The sequence below is a fragment of the Mus caroli genome, chromosome 4 (assembly GCF_900094665.2).
Source record: "Mus caroli chromosome 4, CAROLI_EIJ_v1.1, whole genome shotgun sequence".
Lineage (NCBI taxonomy): Eukaryota > Metazoa > Chordata > Mammalia > Rodentia > Muridae > Mus > Mus caroli.
The window spans coordinates 12847337-12869840 of record NC_034573.1 but is presented as its reverse complement, the minus strand read 5'-3'; positions in this window follow the sequence as shown (position 1 = coordinate 12869840).

The following is a 22504-nucleotide window of genomic DNA, read 5'->3' as shown; positions in this document are numbered from 1 at the left end:
AAAAAAAAAAAAAAAGAATCCTATAGAATAACAAATAAATTGGACCAAAAACTAAAATCCTGTCATCACATAATAATCAAAACACAAAATGCCCAGAACAAAGAAAGAATATTAAAAGTGGCAAGGGAAAAACATAAGGTAACATATAAAAGCAGATCTATTAGAACTACACCAAACTTCTCAAAGCCAGAAAAGGCTGGACAGAGGTCATGCAGACCCTAAGACAACAAAAATGCCAGCCCAGGCTACTATATCAGGCAAAACTCTCTATCATCATAGATGGAGAAGCCAAAATATTGCATGACTAAACAAAATGTAAAAATATCTGTCTGCCAATACAGCCCTACAGTGGATTCCCCAACACAGGAAAACCCCAACACAAGGAGGGCACCTACATCAAAGATAAATATTAATCATCTCTTAGCAAAAAAAAAAAAAAAAAGTATAGAATCACATACACATAGTGTCCCCTACAACAACAAATAAAACGGGAACTAACGATCATTAGTCTTTAATATCTCGCAATATGAATGGACTCAGTTCCCCAATAAAATGAAAAAAAGCTGACAGACTGGATATGAAATCAAAATCCAGCATTTTTCTGCATACAGAAAACAGATTTTGGAACAAAGACAAACACTACCTCAGAGTAAAAGGCTGGAAAAAAGTCTTCCTACAAAGTTCCCAAGAAACAAGTTGGAGTGACCTTCCTAATATCCAATAAAATAGCCTTTGTACTAAAAGCTATCAATGAGATGGGAAAGGACACTTCATATTCATCAAAGGAAAAATTTATTCAAGAAAAAAATGCCAATTCTGAATAACTATGCCCCAAATGCAAGGGCACCTACATATGTAAAATAAACTTTACTAAAGCTTAAAACACACATCGATCTACAAAGAGTAATAGTGGGAGACTTCAGCACCCCACTCTCACTAATGGACAGGTCACTGAAAATGAAACTAATCAGATACAGTGAAACTAAAAGAAGCTGTGAATCAAATGGATTTAGCAGATATATACAGAACATTTTGCCCTAAAACAGAATGTTGTAACCCCTGAATTACTGATACTAACTTTCTGGGGATATTTGTCCCATTTCTTAAAAGTGTCACCAGAGAGATGTCAGTGTTGTGTACAGTTTGTCTCTGCATTCCCCTCCCCCCAAGAATATCCCATCCTCCTTCCAGCCCTCAGAAGCATGATTCAGGGACAGCTGGTTTCTGTTTGTGCCCTCCTGCAGCAAACCCTGTGCTCCCTCCCCTTCCCTGGCCTTACCCATAAAACTACCCCTTAATGGAAATATCCTGAGGAAACAGCTTGAGATATCCTCCCTGCTTCTGCATCTGCAAAAACCAGCACTCTTCCTGATAAGTGGCAGAACTCTCCAGGTTCCTGAGACCTTAAAGAAATAAACTCAAGGGAGATTAGGGCCCCATGTTTAATACATGGAGAAAAGGTAATCAGAGGTCACAAACAGTTATGATTGGCCACAAAATTAGTCGCTGAACAGACACCCATTAACCCCCCTCCCGGCTTCAATTCCATCCCACCAAATAATTACAGCCCTCTATTCCCCTTTTCTGTGAACACTCAGGGGATTCCTATCTATACTGTATATAAACCCCGTATTTTCTAGACTCAGGATAGCTTGCCAGCATTCACCCTGTGAGTGTGAGGCATGTGATCCAAGCTCAAACTTGAAACAAGAAAAGACTGTTTTGCAAATTGCAGAGGAGCAATTCTTGGGCTCATCTGAGTTTCCCGTGGACTCAGGGCATAAGAAAAAGAATATACCTTTTTTATTCTCAGAACTTTATGGTTCCTTTTCCAAAACTGACCATATAATTGATCACAAAACAAGCCTTAACAGATACAAGAATTCTATCAGATTACCAGGGACTAAGGCTAGACTTCAGTAACAAAACAACAGAAAACCCACATACCCATGGAAGCTGAACAACTCTCTACTCAACTGATGACTTGGTCAGTGAAGAAATAAAGAAATTAAAAACTTTCTGGAATTTAATGAAAATGATGACTCAGCATTCCCAAACATATGGGACACAATGAAAGCAGTGCTAAGAGAAAAATCTATACCACTAAGTGCCCTAGTAAAGAAGTTAGAGAGATCCTACACTAGCAACTTAATAGCACACCCAAAAGTCCTAGAAAAAAAGAAGCAAACATGCCCAAGAGGAGGAAATAGCAGGAAACAGTCAAACTCAGGGCTGAAATTAACCAAATAGAAATAAAGAAAGCTATATAAACAATCAACAAAACCAAAAGTTGGGTCTTTTTTTTTCTTCCAGAAAATCAACAAGATAAACAAACCCCTAGCTAAACAAGCTGGAAGGTATACAAATTACAAAGTCAAAAATGAAAAGGGAGACAAAACAACAAAAACTGAGAAAATTTTTTAAAAACTCAGATTCTACTACAAAAGCCTATACACAACAAAATTGGAAAAATATAGATGAAATGTAGTATTTTCTAGAAAGATTTCATGTACTAAAGTTAAATCAAGAGCAGATAAACTATCCAAATTGTCCAATATACTCTAAGGATACAGAAGAAGTTACTAGAAACACCCCAACCCCAAAATCGCCAGGGCTAGATTGATTTAGTGCAGAATTCTATCAGACCTTACAAGTGGAGCCAAAACAAGACTTTTCAAACTGTTTCATAAACTAAAAACAGAAGTAACACAATCTAATTCATTCTATGAAGCAACAATTACTCTGATAACTAAAACACACAAAAACCCAACAAAGAAAAAGAACTTCAGACCAGTTTTGCTTATGAATATTGATGGAAAACTACTCAATAAAATTTTAGCAAACTGAATCCAATAACACATCAAAACCATAATTTACCATGATCAAGTAGGCTTCATCCCAGAGATGCAAGGTTATTTCAATATATGAAAATCCATTAATGCAATCCACTATATAAACAAACACAAAACAATCATGTGATTATCTCACTAGCTGCTTAAAAACATTTTACCAAATATAATACCCCTTCATGATAAAAGCATTGGAGAAACCCAAAATTCAAGGCCCATCTCTAGCCATAATAAAAGCAATATGTTGTAAGACAACAGCCAGTATCAAATTAAATAGAGAGACACTTGAAGCAATCCCATTAAAATCAGGAACAAGACAAAGATGCCTGCTCTCCCCATATCTTTTCAAAATAGTACTTGAAGTGGTGGCTAGAACAATAAAGACAGCAAAAAGAGATTCAGGGGCTACAAATTGGCAAAGAGGAAGTCAAAAATTCACTATTTGTAGATGATATGATAGTATATATAAGCAACCTCAAAAATTCTATCAGAGAAATTCTACAGCTGATAAACAACTTCAGCAAAGTGTCTGGATCTAAAATTAACTCATACAAATCAGTAGCCTTCCTTTATACTTATGATAAACCAGTTGAGAAAGAAAAGGGGGAAACAACAACATTTACAATAGTCACAAATAACACAAAATACCTTGGGCTAACTCTAACCAAGCAACTGAAAGATCTGTATGAAAAGAACTTCAAGTCTTTCAAGAAGAAATTGAAGAAGACCTCAGAAAATTGAGAGGTCTCCCAGGCAATCTACAGAATCAACATAATCCCCATCAAATTTCTAACACAATTCTTTAAAGAACTGTGGAAAGAGCAATTTTTAATTTCATATGGAAAAAAAAAGCAAATAACCCAGGATAGCAAAAAAAATTGCAATAATAAAAGAACTTCTGAGGGACTAACCATCCCTGAACTCAAGCTATACTACAGAGCAATAGTGATAAAACCCACATGGTATTTGTACAGTGACAGACAGTTTGATCAGTTGAATAGAACTGAAGACCACGAAATAAAACCACACACTTATGGACACTTGATCTTTGACAAAGAAACCAAAAATTTACAATGGAAAAAAAGAAAGTATCTTCAATAATTGATGCTGGTCTAACTGCTAGTCTATGCATGTAGAAAAATGAAAATGGATCCATATGTGTCACCTTGCACAAAGCTCAAGTTTAAGTGGACCAGGGATCTCAACATAAAATCTAGGTACACTGAGTCTAATAGAAGAGGAAATGGGGAAGAGTTTCAAACTCACTTGACATGATGGGAAATTTCCTAAACAGAACTCTAATGACTCAGGCTCTAAGATCAAAAATTGTTAAATGAGACCTCATGAAACTGAAAAGCTTCTGTAAGGCAAATGACAGAGCTAATTGGACAAATGGACAACCTACAGGTTGGAAAAATCATCACTACCCCCACATCTAATAGAAGGCTAATATACAAATTATATAAGTAACTCATGAAGCTAACCTCTAAAAACCAAAAACAAAACAAAACCAACCAACCAAACAAACAAACAAACAAAAAACAGTAAAAAAAAAAAAAAAAAATTGGGGTAATTAACTAAACAGAGAATTCACAACAGAGGAATCTGGAATGCATGAGAAACATTTAAAGAATGTTCAAAGTCCTTAGTGAACAGGGAAATGAAAATCAAAATAACACTGAGATTCCACCTTACAATCATCAGAATGGCTAAGATCAAAATCACAGGTGAAAACACATGTTGGAGATGATATGGAGAAAGAAACACTCCTCCATTGCTGGTGGGATTGCAAACTGGTTCAACCACTCTGGAAATTAACTTGGAAGTTCCTCAAAATTGGAAATAGATCTACCTGAAGATCCAACCATGCCACTCACAGGCATACACCCAAAAGATGCCCCACCATGCCACAAGGGTGCTCCTAGTGGCCTTATTTGTGATAGCCAGAAACTGGGAACAACCCAGATGTGCCAAAATCATTCATTTCCACAATGGTATACAATTCAGATATTAAGAAGGAGGATACCCTGAGTTTTGCAAGCAAATGGTAAGAGCTAGAAAATATCCTGAGTGATGTAACTCAGACCCCAAAAGACATGCATTGTATGCACTAACTAATAATAAGTGGGTGGATATTATCTAAAATATATAGAGTACCCAGGATACAATTCCCCAAACTCAACATGTTTAACAAACAGAAGGGTTCATGTGAGGATACTTCAATCCCACTCAGGAGATAGAAAGAAGACATCATGTTGGGCAGACAGAAAGAGAGACCTGTGTAGGAGATACGATGTAGAAGGTAAAGGGGAATATGATCTGGTACTGGGGGACCATGCGTGAAGCCCTGAGGGCCAGCTGAATGAATGGAGCCAAGCAACCTTGGGAGGTGGGAGATGGGGAAACCCTCTAGAATGTACCAGGGACCCGGGAGGTGAGAGATTCTAGGGACTCAAATAGAGGGACCTCAGATTAAATACCCAGCAGTGGAGAGAGAGTACTTCTAGAGTCCACTTTCTGTAGGAGTGGAAAAGATTTGTAATAAGTTAGATAAGCACTAAATAATGACAGTTGACTTGTCAACAGAAAAACACAAATCTTACTTCAGATGGGATAGCAAACAATGTATTTTGAAGTTGAATAGAAATGACCATACTGTAGGAAAATCTATCAGGTTACTGCAAATGCATGTTTCAATGTGATAAGTTTCTTGAAATTTTATAAAATTCAAACAATGAAAATCATAAACCCAGAAGATTTTGAATACATTAGTGGAAACATCAGATTGGTAGGTTATAGCAAATCCAAAAAATCACAGCCATAGTATTCAGATGCTAGTGTTCTTAAACTTTCGGTTGATGGAAATTAGTGGTCTGTTTATAATCCCAGGAACTACCTAGTGGTTAAATTACATAAGAATTGGATAATGTATGGATGCTAAGAGGTCAACAAAGCCCAAGCTTATTTTTAATAGGTCATATACTTCTAAGATTCCAAAATCTTCACAATCTTTGAAGTTTTAGTCATTCTGTGGTCAATTAGATATGCATTTTCCAAGAATTCTACCCATTACTTATAATATGTACCAAATTTTAGGGGTTCGACAACAAGAAAACAAACTTCATTGAAAATGGCCCATTGTGGCAAAGAAGATGGAAAATTAGTACAAAAAAATAATCAGTATAATTTCAATGGACATGGTAATCAAGCAGGACATTACCAGAATCCTAAAGTGTTTTATTCAGAAACCTACACCGAGGTAAAATGGAAACTATTGCAGAGAAACGAATGTCATGACAAGCCAGTATGGAGCAGAATTTGGAACTTGGCATGTGATAGGAACAGTGTCAGATGAGCTATTGATATGAGAGCGAGTGGAATATGGTACTCTTCACACTTCAGCTCTAAAAGTAAGATTCATTAAAGAAATGTAAACAAAATAATCTTTCATGAAACAACACAAAAAGGGAATTCATTATTTGAAAGCAATATTATCTGTAATAAACATTAGGGAATTTCTTCAGGCTAAAGGAATTTGATACCAGATTAAAACAGAAGTAAAGGAAATGAATAAAATTTCTATTCTGATTTTGACTGGCCTAGAAAAACAATGAGAGTGTAAAAGACAACCTCACTGTTACTGAACCTAGTGGTTCCTATACAATCTCGTCGAAAACACCAACGCTCGGTTCACAGAACCAAGAAATTCAGTTCTCAATCTCCTTTCCATTGTAGCCAGTGTGTTGGAAGATCAAATCATAGGCTTAATGAAATGAGAGGAAAAAACAAAACAAAACAAAACAAAAACAGGTATTGTTGATCTCTGTAAGCAGGCAAAGTTCTGTTTCTTGGCCTCATTGCAAGGAGTGATATTCCTGAGGCATTTGTGCTTTCTATCAGGTTATACATTTTATGTCAGTAACAGGTCTCCTCCACACTGGGGTCATACATCTTAGTAACTAGCTTAGGTATGTTTATAACACAATTTACAGGAATACATATTTCTACTATTTTACAAAATAGTTAAAATGTTTTGACACCATTATTAATTTAATAAGTTTCTTAAGAAATTGCATTGTTTTTTAAATCTAAGTTATCTATTTTTTCCAGGTGTGTTTAGGATTAAATATACAATAAATGAGTATTATAATTTTACTAAATATACTACAATTATTTTACTGTATAGTAAATGAGTATATAATAATATTTTATAAAAATATATGAGTTTTGACTTCATGTGCATCTGTGTACCTCTATGTGCATGACTAGCTATCTGATACCCTGGACTGAAGCTAGAGATCTTTGTGAACCATCATGTGGGTATCAGAAACTGAACCCAGGTCCACTCAAGGAAAAAAATACTTTTATTCAGTATAAAAATCTCTCTAACACCAATAATGGATGTCTGAAGAACTGAATAAGTTCTCTTATTCTTTCTTTGGTTACCATACTTTTTATTTTTTCTTTTTACAAAATTGTAGAACACAGATAAAAATAATTGACTTTACACAGACTTTGGTGATCAATTATACTATTTTCCCTCTTTAATTAATTTATTTAATTACTTAACATCCAGACTGCAGTTTCCTCTCTCTTCTCTATCCCCACTCCTTCCTCCCATACTCTCTTATCTATTTCTTTTCCCTTTCTCTTCAGAAAAGAGGAGCCATGTCATGAGTATCAAACTGCCTTTGCATATATCAAGTTGCAGTATATCTAGGTGCATTTTCTCATATTGAGGCTGGACTAGGCAAACTTATAGGGGTAAAGATGCCAGAAGCAGGCAACAGGGGTAGAGAAGGCACATGTTTGTCCTATAAGGAGTCCCACATGAAGGGCAAGTTGTACAAGTATAGTTATATAATTGTGCAGAGGACCTAGTTCAGTCCTGTTGACAATTTAATCTGGTTGGCAGTTCAGTCTCTATGAGGCCTATGGGAAGGACATAAAACAGTCCACAGAATGGGAAAAGATCTTCACCAATACTACATCTGACAGAAGGCTGATATCCAGCATATATAGAACACTGAAGAAACTAGACATGAACAAACCAAAATAAAAAAAATGGCGGTTAAGGACGGAGTGGGTGGGTAGGTGGGGTAGCTTCCTATTAGAGGCAAAAGGGAGGGGGAATGAAATGGAAGGTTCATGGAAGGGATATCAGAAAGGGGGAAATATTTGAAATATAATAAATAAAAGAATAAAAACAACAAAAATATAAACAACCAAAAATACACAATTAAAAAATTGTGTACATTTCTAAATTGAGAATTCTCACTAGAGGAATTTCTAATGGCCAAGAAGCACATAAAGAAATATATAACATCCTAGGGAATACAAGTCAAGATTACTCTGTGAATCATTTACAACTGACAGAATAGCTAAGATTTAAATAAACTCAAGCAACTCATGCAGAGCAATAGGAACACTCCTCCATTCCTGATGGTAGTGCAAACTTATACAACCACTTTGGAAATTAATTTGGTGGTTTCTCAGAAAATTAGAAATAGATCTAATTCAAGTGCCAACTATGTCATTCCTTGGTATATACCCAAAAGATGTTCTACCACATCACTAGTACACTGCTCAACTATGTTCATAGCAGCTCTACACATAATAGCTAGAAACTGGAAACAACCTAGGTCTCCCTCAAATAGATAATGGATGAAAAAAATATGATGTATTTACACAATAGAAAATAGAAAATCAAGAAGAAGGAAGACCAACCTGTGGATACTTCATTCCTCCTTAGAATAGGGAGCAAAATACCCATGGAAGGAGTTACAGAGACAAAGTTTGGAGCTAAGATGAAAGGGTGGACCATCTAGAGAATACCTTACCCAGGGATCCACCCCATAATCAGCCACCAAACGCATACACTATTGCATATGCCGACAAGATTTTTCTGAAAGGACCCTGATATAGCTCTCTCTTGTGAGGCTATGTCAGTGCCTGGCAAATACAGAAGTGGATGCTCATAGTCAACTATTGGATGGAACACAGGGCCTCCAATGGAGAAGCTAGAGAAAGCACCCAAGGAGCTGAAGGGGTCTGCAACCCTATAGGTGGAACAACAATATGAACTAATCAGTACCCCTGGAGCTTGTGTCTCTAGCTGCATATGTAGCAGAGGATGGCCTAGTCAACTATCATTGGGAAGAGAGGCCCCTTGGTCTTGCAAACTTTATATGCCCCAGTACAGGGGAACGCCAGGGTCAAGAAGCAGGAGTGGGTAGGTAGGGGAGCAGTGCTGAGGGAGGGTATATGAGACTCTTGGGATAACATTTGAAATGTAAATGAAGAAAGTATCTAATAAAATTTTGAAAAAAAATTAAGGGTTTGAATTATAAGAAAATATTTTCAAAATACTCTATTAACAAAATTTATTTAGAGAAGATATTTTTACTTATATCAAGAACCTATAAATCATGTTTATTAATTTAGCATCAAGGATCTCACATAATGCTACATGTTTTTATCATCATAATGTATTGCAATTACAGTAAAATAGCAAAATACTATTAAACTCACTTTGGTGACATTTGATATAGTCTCCTTAATAGTTCAAGTGACTTTATTAAGTTTTCCATTTTGTGCCAGCAATTTTGTTTCAGCAACTAAAATATTTACTCCAATAACAACCAAATTTTGCATTCCACCTTATCCCTGTAGTAAAATCTGACATAATATTGTGATATATTTTTCCAAATATGAACCTATTTTAAATGATCTTTAATAATCCTAACATAATGTTGATCTATATTCTAATTGCTATATAGATTCTGCATATATTTTTGGATAATATGAGTTTGTGAATAAGCTTTGAATCCTTTGTAGAATTTCAGACCAAAATAGCTTTATATGAAGCATGCATCCATATGAGGTAGTTGTATAATGAATTTCTTGAAACTTCTGTGAGCCCAGTAAATGAGAATCCTCACTGACTTAGCTGCCTCTTGAGAACTCATTAAGATAGTGAATATGTTTTTGAGAACAACCCAAATATATGCAGAACACATTAGCAATTTTATAAAGAAGACCTATCACTGAGTAAAAATAAAAGATTTTGAGCGGGGAAATGGCACTTGAACATGCATCTGTGCATTGTGGTGCTTTACATGGAACATCTACTTCTTTTTGCTAAATTTGACATTAGTTAATTAAAGTTATATGTTGACCTTTAATGATGTGTACAACATTAAATCCTAGCACACAGAATGCAAAACTATGAATAAACTTATTAGTGTATTTCTAGGGAAAAATTATCACAGTTCAAATCTTCTCTAAATATTGTAGATTTAGGCTATAATATATATGTATTAGACATGTTTATGTATTACACATATATTATGTATTATGTATTAGACATATATATGTATTAGATATGTTTTAGACAGAATTAAGCTTCACATATTATCAAAATAGACTCTAAGTAGAAAAGAAACCGTAACATTCAAATGTAAGTAATATTTTTCAACATTTTTTTCATAATCAAAAATATATTTAACAGTTAAAAACTAGTTAATTTTGTTAATCAGAAAATGAGAAACTAGAATCTAGACAGTAGACTCTAAAGCATAATGTCAGGCTATCCCTAAAGAAGTTAACAATAACAATAGCTTATAGCACATTACATAGGTACAAATAATATTAAAACAAAGGTCTTCATTTTTCTCTGAGATCAGAGTGAACAAAGCCAATTATATTGTATTACTTATTTGACATGCATTGTTTGACTAGTGTCCCATTATTTTTGACTAGAGACTAAGTGTCCTTAAGATGGGAAAATGATTATTTAGTAATTACCTGTTTAGGGTTGAAAAATCCAAAAATGTTTAAAAGTTAATTGGATGCTTAATGTCATGTTATAATTAGTTATAATTCTACCTAAATGAATATAGATGTTAATGTAGCTGACGACTGAGCGTAACCAGAAGAAATGAAGGTCGTCTTTATTTCCTTTATTTTTTTTGTTACACTTCAAGAAGCATGTAACAAAATAATATATAAATAATGCAAAATAAATTTTGAAAATATATATCTCACTAAACAACAATATTAACATTAAAGCAAACAATTTATTTAAATAAATACTAATGAGACAAGAAAAGCAACAGAAAAAATTAGTGTGTCCAAATGTTTATTCTATGATGAGATCAATTAATTTGGCATACCTTAGTTAGACTTACCAAAACATGAGTATATTATGAGCAATATATCACATCAATTTAAGTAGATAAAATTCTAAAAAACCTTGAAAAGCTAACTATTAACCATACATAGGTCTTTGTAAATGACCATAAATGACTTTGTAAGTGAAGATAAAAGATAAGTTATCCAAAAGTTCCACAAATAAAGGCCTAGGATGAGAGGCCTTCACTTATAATTAAAAATATATATATTTAAAGAAAGATTTCAGTTTATTTCGGAACTCTATATTATTCCAACAACAAGATAAACTAGAAACTATATACCCATATTATTTCTGAATGTATACACAAAATAATCCATCAAAATATATCAAACTCCATCTAACAATATATTAAGAGTTACAGTACATATTTTAATGTAATCTATCACATAAATGAAAGTTATTTAAAAAGAGGAAATTAATCTATATGAAAGTATACTAGTCAGAATAAAACAAAAGAGGTATATGAGCATCTCTATACACAAACTAAAGACAATTCTAAAAAGTTAATATATTTTTTCCAAATTTGTACAAACATAAATTAATAAATAATAAACTTCATCAACCTGATACAGATTATGAATAAAAACAAATATAAGTAATATATTAATTACTCGTAAAACATACAATGTTTTATATCCAAGATAAGAAATAAAATAAGTGTGCTTATTTATGACACTTCTAAATGGGATCTGGAATAGTTGTAGTTAAGGAAAGAAAAGAGGTGACAGATTCAAACTTTCTAATTCAAAATTTTACTAAAATTTATAATGGTGAAGACAATAGTAAAGAAAAGCATGAAGTAAGATGACAAAAGCCTAGCAGCAAATCTTACATTTATAAATGTTTTTGTTTGAATGTCTTGCAACACTCACACATGAAAACTTAAGGACCAATTTGGCAATATTAAAGAAGCAGTTAGAAAAGTAATTAGGTTTCAAGGGCACATCATCTGATGAAAAAGATATAAGCTAGTATAAGTACTATCTTTGGCCAGGCATGGTGGTACATGATTGCAGTACCAAACATTTAAAGCTGAGGCAGAAAATAAAATCACATTTTAAAACCTACTTAATTAAAATAGATAGTCAAATGTCAGCTACATCAACTTAGTAAAATTATATGTCATACTAGGACTTCTAAAATGGCTACAGTTCCCTAATAAAGCACTTGTCTATCATAGAGAAATTTCTAAGTTCAAAACCCTCTATTGTGTGTTGTCTGACCTTAGTGCAAAAGAATGCACCTAATCCTGCGGAGATTAGAAGCTCCAGTGATGAGGGATACCTTCTGGGGTGGTGGTGCACTTTCTCAGAGGAGAGAGGGAACAGAGATGAAGGGAAGAATTCTGGGAGAGGGAGACTAGGAGGAGACAGTGTTTGGGATGCAAATAAATAAATATACTTTGAAAAATTAAAAAAAAAAAACAAAACAAAATAAGACATCATTTAACAGTAGATAACTGGCTCTTTCATATTCAACAGATAACTGCCTTATAAGGTTCCCTGGGTGCTAAGAAGAGTTGTAAAAGATATTAAATATTAAAACCATATCCATTAAGCATAAACATAAAATAGGGTATTTTAGAAAAAGTTTCATTGGTTTCTCAAATATTTAAGTGTAATTTTATTATATGATCTATAATATCCACTTCTAGTATCCTTCTATGATATTTTAAAGAAGAAAACAAAAAATGAATATAGAGAAATGTTAAGAGAAGTATTCTCTTGTCAAATTAGAGAAAGTACAAAAATTGTAAATATTTAGCAATTGATGAATCAATAAATAAAATGACATATAAAGAAAAATATTCAGCAAGAAAAAGGAATTGTATGTAAATATGTGATGTAAAAGAGATTATACTTTAAAATCTTCAGCTAATTAAAGGAAGTAAGACATAGAGGGAAATGTAGCATGAAATTTCTTTGAAAAATGTATTGAGCACAAAGGTGAAAAGGATAATGGCTGTGTCCAAATAGAAAACATAAAAGAGGATCTGGATGTGGTGAGAAAATAAAATGTTTTCCAATTAGATAGTTACAGGGGTTATACTATTTTGTGAATATACTAACCCACTAAAGTATATATTTAATTAGATCAATTTATAATGTGAAATATCTAATCAAATAAAGAGCTGTTTTAAAAGTTTGGGACTGCCATAGGCTGTCAGGAGCTTTTATGAGCTTTGATATTGATGAACCTGATATTCTAGCACATAGAATAAAGTAGAGAGCAATGTAATTGAGGCTGGAAATTTGAATTAGGGTTAGCTTTTGAAGTATCTTCGCTAATAATGATTAATTCATGCCTTACTCTGCATAAAATTATGATTGTCAAAGTTTTTTAATTGGAAAAGTTACACAAGCAGATCCATATATTAGATAGAAAACTCTTATGGCCTCCAGAATGTATTCAAAGAAATATAGAAACAGTAAGTTTCCAAATGGCAACATAAACATTTTAACTATTAGCTAATCAAACTGTACAAGTTTAATAATTGCCACATAACTGAGGATTTAGAAAGTCAACATGGAAGTCTTTGACTGGAAAAAAGATAAATCTTCCTTACTGTGCCCAAAGCCTTCGCTTACCAAACTAGAATCATAGGGAAGAATCATTTGTTACTTTCTTAAAGGCACTGTGATTCACAATTACCCTAACCTATTTTCAAAATTTTCTACATGCAGTCACAAAACTAATGTTATATGAAACAATATGCTGTAATTATATTTAGAATAAAATAAAAAAGTGAGGATTGAGAAAATAGTGTCAGTTGGTGTATGGATTTGAGTGAATGCATGTTGATCTGTCACTGTCAAAGTTTTGAAATATTAGCAGAAAAGACAAATCAAACAGCAGTAAACAACAGACTAGTAGGCCATCAGGGAGTCGCTAGAGTTGTTACACTTTAGGGACTAAACAGTAGATGTGTGTCCACTCTTCATTTCTGATGCTCAGCCTAACTAATGAAACATTCACTGCTCCATCTTTTTACCCTATGTTGTCTTTTCATTCTTGATTTTCTGACAATAGTTTGTATCATATCCACCCTCATTCCCTTTCAGTCACCATATCCTAGAATTTAACTGTTTCCTAGAAACATTGATTTTAATTGCTCCCAATATTTGCTGTAGAAGTTCTATTTTTCTGTCCTCTCATTCATAACATATTTGAATTTCTCTTAAGTATCAAATTTTAATCATAGTTGACTTATTGTACAGTCCCCCTCTCCTTGCTTGTTAGATATTTTCTGTTTCAATGAAATAGCTTCTGTCTTTACATGTTCACTTTTAAATTTTACTTCTCTTTTAATGACAGGTCTGCGTAGGATTAGATCAACATAGTACAGGTTATAAAACATATTTAAAAAGTTCCACTTCTAAGTAAAATCACATTGTAAGGTGTTATTGCTTAGAAGTTTAGCGTAGGTTTAGGATAACATGTATCAGCCCAGAACACCATGCTTGAACCATGAAAAGAAAACATCAAATGGGTTAAGGTCTGTCTTCAGAACCAGTTTTATAGAAAAAATAGGGTTTTAAACTTCGGGTTTTAAACTTCTGAAGTGTCCTGGACTCTGCTATCACTCTTTTCAAGAGAATAAGGCTTCTATACTAGAGCTAGGCTACAGTTCAATGGTAGATTATGTGCTTAGTATGTGAAAAGCCCTAGGTTTAGTTTCTAGCATTACACAGAGAGAGAGACACATATACATACATGAGCCTGCACACAAACATACATACCAGCTATCAGCTACCTTATTTGTTGAGTACCAAATTGGAAAACCTATGTGGAATATCTCCCAATATCATCACTGATCTTAGAAGTGAAACTTTCATTTCTACATATGACAGAAGTTCCTCCCAACAATTTGATTAAAACCTTTAGATATCTTGATTTGGAAATACCTACATTCCTAATCCACTGATGCTTCATAAGGCAATAAATAAGTTTTACCTTTGTTATAAGATTGAACATGTCTATATCAGCTCCCACACAACAGTAACACACACACACACACACACGCAAACACGCTTGCGTGTATGAGTTATATAACAAATGCCCAAAGGAAGGAATTTGTATCAAGATAATGGCCCTGAGAATAATCTCAGTGAAAGCCTAGTTTATTTTATTGTAGTTTTGTTTTTACTCATCTGAGTCTGTGTATATTTCCATATGTGTAAGAGCATGTATGTGAAGTAACACAGTGAGTCCAGATAAAGATGTTGGAGACCCAAGGGATGATATTACAGACAGCTGTACACCATTCCATTAAGTGCTAGTAACCAACATTAACTTCTGAAAGAACCTCAAGTGGCCTTAAGCCATAAGGCAGTATTCTAGCCACAGAAGTCTAATATTCATTGAAGAAGCATCAGAATCTTTACAGAACTGTGAATTTCTTTTTTAAAAATGCTGGTAAAGTATTGAAAACTAAGAGGTAATTTTTTTCATGTTGTAACAGGAAGTTTAGTGACCTTTATCCTGCACCACTGTAGAAATTAGAAAGTACATCCAATTAATGGGATGATTTAGCTGAGATTTTAAAAATAATTTTTAAAGTTTTATGTGGTAAGTTTGTGGTGCCAGTGGCAAAATGGACATGGAGAGAAATGCAATAATGAAAACCCAAATGAAAATCTGACAATGAAAATGAGCTAAGGACAGAGAGCCCTGAATTGTTAACTGTCTGCAGATGAAAAAAAATATATGGTAACAGTAGAGAAATAAATTCAGAATGTATGTTCAGTCCAGAGCATTTTCAAAATCATAAAGATCAAACCCAAGACAGAACAGTAAAATCATAAGTAAATGACCCCAAATAGAAAAGTCACTAAGAGTGCTGTTATGGCAGTAGATGAATTTGTGTCAAAGATTATTTTCAACAAAACTATAGAATTTGTAAAAAGGGTATTTTTGTTTGCTTTTTGGTTTTTTTTGTTTGTTTGTTTGTTTTTAACAGGAGACATAGAATTATTTTGAATTATTACTATTTTTTTGCTATGACTCCTGTGAAACATAAAACCCTTAATATTATTTGCACAAAAATGATAATAAAATTTATATATAGATAAACCAAAGTATATACATATATATTATTGCCCCAAAGTCAAATATGTACAAAAAGAAGAAAAATAATTACAAAGTCTGTCATTAATTACCATGGTCATGATATTAATGATATAATTAAGTGAGGAAGGAATAAGAAAGGAAAAAAAATCTTATGACTTCTGGTAGGAGGATAGTAGCTGACAAAGATACCCTTATGAGAAAAAAAAATGATGCCTTATTTTTTTATTATTATTATTATTATTTTTTTTTTTTTTTGGTTTTTCGAGACAGGGTTTCTCTGTATAGCCCTGGCTGTCCTGGAACTCACTTTGAAGACCAGGCTGGCCTTGAACTCAGAAATCTGCCTGCCTCTGCCTCCTGAGTGCTGGGATTAAAGGCGTGCACCACTATGCCCAGAAAAATGATGCCTTTTATGAAAAAAAATCAGAGCTTAAAAGAAATAACATAAGGAATGAAGTTGAAAATCAAAAGTTTCATCACCTGAATTTGAGTTATCAAGAGGCCTACAGCTCCAGGTCAAACGACGGTCCAGTGAATAAACCATTGGTACTTTAAGCATAATCCAGACACTACTCTAATATCTCTTCTAAGGCCAATGTCAACCTGTCAGTGACAACACACTGATGTCACTTTCATACTTAGGTCACAGATTGTCAGAAAACAATCTCACAATCTGAATCCAAAAGGAAGCAAAGCTTCAGAGTTGAAGAAAATGAATTCGAGACAGGATTGACCTTCACAAAGCTTTTCCTGAAGACAAAGCCTATGAGAAGCATCAGATTGATGACGTTAATAACACAACTTTTTGGAATTATTTATTTACTATTTGAATATATGTATGCTAATTACTTTTACCTGACCCTCTAAGTTCCAAAATTTAAATGATTTAACCTTCAATGATAAACACAACGATAAACATTAATTTTTTTTATTTAACATCTTAAAACTCTTTAGTAAAAGTAGGTAGGATTACCTCTAGTGTGTGAAACTACCGTAAAGGGAAGACAAGAAAGGAATCTATGTGTCTTTTGCCTAAGACCTTAACTGGTATAGTTTTACTAACTCAAGAGTAGAATAACTAAATATTTAAAACACTAGCAATATTAGTTGAGAAAAAAGAGCCCGTTAGCAAACCATTTCAGTAATGCAGGAATTGTAATACAATATGAAGAACTGTTTCAACTGGCAGCTCATTGGTATTAAGTTCATCTGGACACCAATCCTTGAATTTACTCTGTATAAAAACAGGAAGGAAAACAAGATTGTACCTTAAGGTAAATATAAATGGCTGTAGAAAATCCATGAAGAAGAATGAAAGTGAGTTATTCATGTTTCTGTTGTTACTCATTCATATTTGTAAAAGGAACTTTGGTTTGCAGGAAGTTACAGTATTTTCAGAGGCTACGTGCTGAATAAGCTCACACTATTTAGTTTTATCCAACCTCTGGCTAGCTAGTTCTTCTCCGCTGCTTTGCTTAAAACTCTTCTCCATTTTGACTGATTCAAACTCACTTCTCTAGGCTTCCCACTGATGCTTAAAAAATTTTTTCTCTGATTTCAAAGAACTAGGCTGTACTAGCTGTAGGATTGAACATAACTGAATATAACTGCAAAAACTCAACTACATTAAACAGAATAGCACCAAATTTCACTGAACTGAACTCAACTGCCATCCTCTGTTGACTCACTCTGCATTGTTTGTTTGCATTTTTTGTTTGTTTGCTTGTTTTGTTTTTTTTGTTTGTTTGGTCTTTGTTTTGGTTTTGGTTTTGGTTTTTCTGTTTTGTTTTTTGAGACAGGGTTTCTCTGTATAGCCCTGGCTGTCCTGGAACTCACTTTGTAGGCCAGGTTGGCCTTGAACTCAGAAATCTGCCTGCCTCTGCCTACCGAGTGCTGGGACTAAAGGCATGCACTACCACACCCGTCTTGTATTGTTCTTATGCAGCCACTTTCCTGTCTGTTCCTGTTTGTGTTGGGCATATCCTATAGCTGACTCATCTGTCAAATCTGTTTCTTATTCATCACTTTGTTCCTCAATTTGTTGTCACTTTCAAAGACTGCTGTTTCCTTCTACAAGCTAATTTTATGTTCATTGTTTACGATAAAATATGCATACTAAGAGTGTGTCTGTATTTCAGCCAAAGAGATTAAAAGTGTGACATTTCAGTCTGATCACAAAGTCCTAGTAGGTCTTTGGATATAATGCTTTTTCAGAGAAGCCATGTTGGTAGATTAAAATTCTTCTAAACACAGGCATAATGCTAAAGAGTAATTTGTGTAATTAGTCTTAATTTTCTACACTATCCTGTGTATAAATTTTGCAAACGCTTGTGAAGTTACAGTGATTCCAAACAAACCACTTACTATCAGTGTAATCAAAAGTTTTACTGCTTCCACATTTTATTGAGAATATTTATATAATTTTTTTCATATTTTTTTTTCAAAATCTTAACTAAGTTATTTGTTGGTAGAGTAATGTCATTGACATTTTCAGTAATACTGGTATGTCCTCTACTTTAAGGAAAAGTGAGTCACACATTAGTGATCACACCTTCAAATTTCTGGGCTGGTGGATCAACATTTTGTTAAGGTATTACAAACCCAATATACAAACAAGATCTATAATATCAGAAACTATTTTTATGCTACAAGGCTATTATATACATCAAGCAGAGAATAAATCAGTATATTTTGCAATTAATTTATCTACATGGTTGGATAATTAAGTAGGAAATAACTCTTGAATACATTCTTTTAAAAAAAGAAACTTTAGCTCTTAGAAAGGTTATACAACACATTTTATCATGTTGTAGTTTTTAATAGAAATATTATTGTAATACTCTCTCTCTCTTGATACAGTGTCCTTTCCTTTCCTACCAAGCTTTGTGTTATTTTTAAAAGTCTTTTAAGACCAATTTGTGTTGCCCAAATAATCCTGCATGTATGATCTTCCACTGGATTATGGTTGACTTTTGAGGGCCTAAATTCTTAGAGAAAATTTTCTTTTCTTATCCCACGAGCTAAGAATTGTCAACTTCTTCACAGCTAGGGATCAGTTGTTTGCCCAACTCTTTTCTACATCCTGTGATTTGGTCTAGTTTAAGATTGTACTAATTTTTTTGTATGATTTTACAACTGTTTTCAGTTCATATGATCAGTTGTTCTGCTATGAACAGTAAACAATATTCATTATAAATCATCCATATTCTCTGGCTCTTACATTCTGTATACTTCCTCTTTCACAATGATCCCTGAGACTTAAGTGGTAGAGGTATGTATGCTTTTCTAAGGTTTAACATACTGTACTTTCATTCTCTGTACACTGTGTTAATCATCAAATACTGAAAACTGAAACTTTTCAAGAGTCCAGCATGGAAGGGATGGTGTGACCGAGTTTCTTCCCCTGGAAGAGAGTCAGCAGTGTTGGGCCTCCACAAGTCTTTCTGGTTTCTAGATGCAGAGCTTGTTTGTAAAATAATGCACACATTTTCATGTTTCTCCTTTAAGAATCCTCATCTGTTAAGGGTAATGACTCCATGAGAATTATAAATAACATGAGTTTGGAAAGTGAGAATGTGCTCCTCAGCAAAATGGCAAATTCTGTGACTCTCAGGACAGCCCTTAAGGCTGTGGGAAACAACTCTGAAAACATGAGTTCAAGAATGTATAAATTCTCAACTATGGAAAATATGAGAATGCAATATAAATTATATAATGATAACAGACATTATCACAAACAGCAAATGAGGAATCAGTGAAATAGCTATGCAGGCATAGGCAACAGTAACTAAGCCTGCTGAACTGAATTTGATGCCTAGGACATACGCAAACACACGTGCACACACACACACACACACACACACACACACACACTTACAAGATGCAAGCAGACAGGCAATGCCTACAAAATGTCTTCTGTCTTTCAAATGCACTCTGAGGCATGTTCTTGTACACACACACAGACACACATACACACACAGATATATACACACATGTGCATGTACATATATCAGAACATAAAACCCCTTTCATTTTCTGTGTAGCAATTAGGCAAGCACATACTAAAATTGTCAGAGTTAATTTCTAAAATGTATCATATTGAATACAGAAGATCTCTAGGGAGTCGAATTGTAATACTAAAGTCAAGTTTAAATCACCAGTGTCAATACTAGTGAATGGTTCTGTTTAGATATCTGTATAGAATAATATACAATTTTTTAGTTACACCAATAGTTTAATAGTCTTAGGACTTATTTATAAATGTGACAAAGAAATAAAGGCATAAAAGAGATTTTTGTAGGTGATGATTTTCTTTACCCATCATGGTGTTTTTATGTTTTTCCATAACAATTTAATTAGAAGTACTGATTTTGCTGCTACAATATGCATTACCCTCATTTGCATTCAAAGGGATATCACTTTAAGTGTGGAAGTATATGCTTTCTATGTTTGCTTCTCATCAAGTATCTTGTGGCTGAAAATTTGTTTCAGACCTTATAGTCTCCCAGTAGTATACAAAGTGACTAGTTAGCAGGTGGATAATTTAGCAATTATGATTGCTCACCAGGTTTCCCTGTGTCTTCCCAAAGCATAGAAATTTTGGAATGTGATACAGACACACAGACACAGACAAACACAGAAACAGACACACACACACACACACACACACACACACACACAGAAAGAGAGAGAGAGAGAGAGAGGATCAATTGAATGAACTATCATAATTTAAAATTACATTGCTTTTATTAACTATTCCTAAAACTCATAATCAAATTACAAATATTTCTCAGTAATTTTGTTTTTACTGTTGAAGTCTGAAATATATCCAGATTAAAGTTTCCCTCCCTGTCTTCCTCCAAGAATCTCCCTACTTTCCCCCCTATTTGGATCCATTATCTTTCTGTCTCTACTTAAAAAACAAACCGTATTTTAAGAGATAATAACATGACATGACATGACATAACATAACACTATATAATATATTATAATAATATATAAAATAAAATGTAACACATTGAAATTGGACAAAACAATCAGAAGGCAAAGCACCAAATGGAAGACAGAAGATAGAGACAAACTCATTCACATACTAAGAAATCTTATTCAAAACAAAACAAAACAAAACAAAACAGTAGTAAAAGCCATATATACAAGGAATATGCTGCATGTGTGGGTCCCATGTTAGCTGCCCCAGTCTCTGTCAATTTTTATATGTTTTGCTCCTGTTGATATAGCAGCCTTGTTTTCTTAGGTCTTCAATTCCCTCTGGCTCCTATGCTCTTTCTGCATCTTTTACTGAAGAGATCCCAAGCACTGTGGGAGGGATTTGTCGGAGACATCCATTTTATGGCTAAATGTTCCAAGGTCACTCAGTCTGCATAATATCTGCAAAGTAGTCTCTGTAGTTGCTCCTGTCTGCTGCAGAAAGACCATTCAGCCAAATTATTAATTCACTAGTTTAGGAATATGTTTTCTATTATTAGTCTCACAATTATAAAGGCCAATGTTCAATAAATGTCCATACTCCTATATATTTATATAAAATATTTAAAATTTATACATCTCACTCCAGACCTATTAACATAGTATATATAGTTCAAAGGTAACTTTCAGAGGATGTATAAAAAATATTACAACTGTCAATAAAGTTATAGTAATCAAGAATTTATATTGTTAATTTAAGAAGAGAAAAATCTAGATCACTGGAACAGAATACTTAGTAGATCCACACACATATTGTTAATTAATTTCCATCAAAAATGTAAAATAATATTTAATTTTGATTATCTAGAAATCTATATGTTATAGATAATATATAATTCTAGATTGTTCCAAACTTGTTTCATCATATTTTCACAAGCTCAAGTGATTTTTAAGATGCATACAGAAATTTAATTACTAAATCATTTTATAGCAACCCATTTGCTGCTCTGTATTCTTAGGAATCCTTCATTTATTATTGTAAGCAGTTCATATGGAATGCTAGATTTTAGTATTGCAGCTGTGGAGTGGTTTACTAAATTTTGATGGCTTAGCATGTTAGCACTTGCTTTACAAACATGAGGAAGAAAAACACTTGCCTGCCTGTAACCTCAGAATTCTATAGAGGCAGATTGCTGATGCTTGCTGACTAGGAAATTGTATAGCTAAACAGTTCAGGGGTGGTGGTTGAAAATATCTCAAGGAAATAAGGCAGAGAGCAATAAAGTAGTTTTCTCAGGATTCTCATTTGGCCTTCACACAGACAGAGAGACAGACAGACAGATGGACACACACACCACAGAGAGAGAAACAACCACTCACACACAGAAACACATACACAAACACACACACACACACACACACACAGAGAGAGAGAGAGAGAGAGAGAGAGAGAGAGAGAGAGAGA